Source organism: Rhea americana, unplaced genomic scaffold, assembly GCF_003343005.1.
Source record: "Rhea americana isolate MKP2758 unplaced genomic scaffold, rheAme1 scaffold_111, whole genome shotgun sequence".
NCBI classification, from domain to species: domain Eukaryota; kingdom Metazoa; phylum Chordata; class Aves; order Rheiformes; family Rheidae; genus Rhea; species Rhea americana.
In genome coordinates, this window is record NW_028185162.1 from 2,265,631 (window position 1) to 2,266,923 (window position 1,293).

Genomic DNA, 1,293 nt, shown 5'->3' on the forward strand with positions numbered 1-1,293 from the left:
GTTACCACTGCCTGGCCTCTATCTGATCAGGGATAAAGCACTTCTATCTTGATCAGCACGTCACCTTCATTAGGCCTGTTTCCTTTTCTATGATGATGGAAAGTCCTCTAAATACTGCTTTATCTATAGGCCTTTTAGGAAAAAAAAAGGATCTCTTATGGTTTCTAATGGAATTCATAACGTGCAGTAGAAGCTCTTCTAGGCAGTGAGTGAACATGCATTTTTATTTCATTCGTAATTGATGAGTTAGTTTAACATACTTGTGAGCTGGCCACTCATAAATTATACAGTGTCACTCCTAAGTAAGGCTGTGCTCCTCGGCAGTCTGTTCGGAARGACCCCTGCCCTGTGGCCTGTTAAAGGAAAAGCAGTAAAAGCCAAGCGTTGGCTGTTTGTCCTGCACTATATCACAACAGTATGACTCAGCACCATCACGACAGCTAATACACACAGCAGCACCTCCTGGGGCTACCGACCCAGCCTCCAAACTGGAAGAATTCTTCACTGCTCGACAACGTGGTGCTCCTCCAAGCAGGAATTTTCAGAGGCTAATCTTGACTCTCAGCGCCTTTTTAAACATGGCACTGGACAGTACTGCACGCTCCCAGCCTCAGAAATCATGAGTCAGGCAGCAAAAATCCTGAGGCTGGCTTGAAAGGCGTGAGATTAAAACCCAAGCTTCTTTGGCTTGCTCTTAAGATTTTAGGCTTTCGAAAGCTCTGGTTTTATGTTTTAAAACTTGGCTCTACAGCTGAACAGGCTAGAAACAAATGATTTCTGAACTCAGGCTGACACTGTCAAAATCCCTCATGGAAATGAGAGGATAACCTGGCACCCCAAACACCATGTCTCTCRCGGAACATAACAGGACCAGGGAAGCCCCAAAGCTGTTAAGCGACGTCCTGCAGGTTAGGCTGGCAGCCAGCCCTGAACCTTGAGGATGGCCCACGCCCCTGGGGCTCCGTCGTTTTGGGGTGCCTGGTGCTCTCCAGAGCCGCTGCAGGCAGAGAGGCCGAGGCAAGGGGGACGCGTGATCTCAGCTCCCTGCAAGATGCTCCCCATCCCCTTGAGGCGGCCGCCAGCACGAGGGCGGCCCCGGCGTGCGGGGCCTGCACCATGGCGGCCACCCGCCCCGCGTGAGGGGAAGCTCGGGCTCTCTCCCGCCGCCGCCCCCAGCGGGGCGCACTGCCTGGTGAATCAGCACTGGGGAGCCGGTCGACGCCGTGCTTCCCCCACCGCAGGGGCGGGGAGCCAGCCGGCGGCCAGGGCGGCCACCCTGCTGCCAGAGAAAGG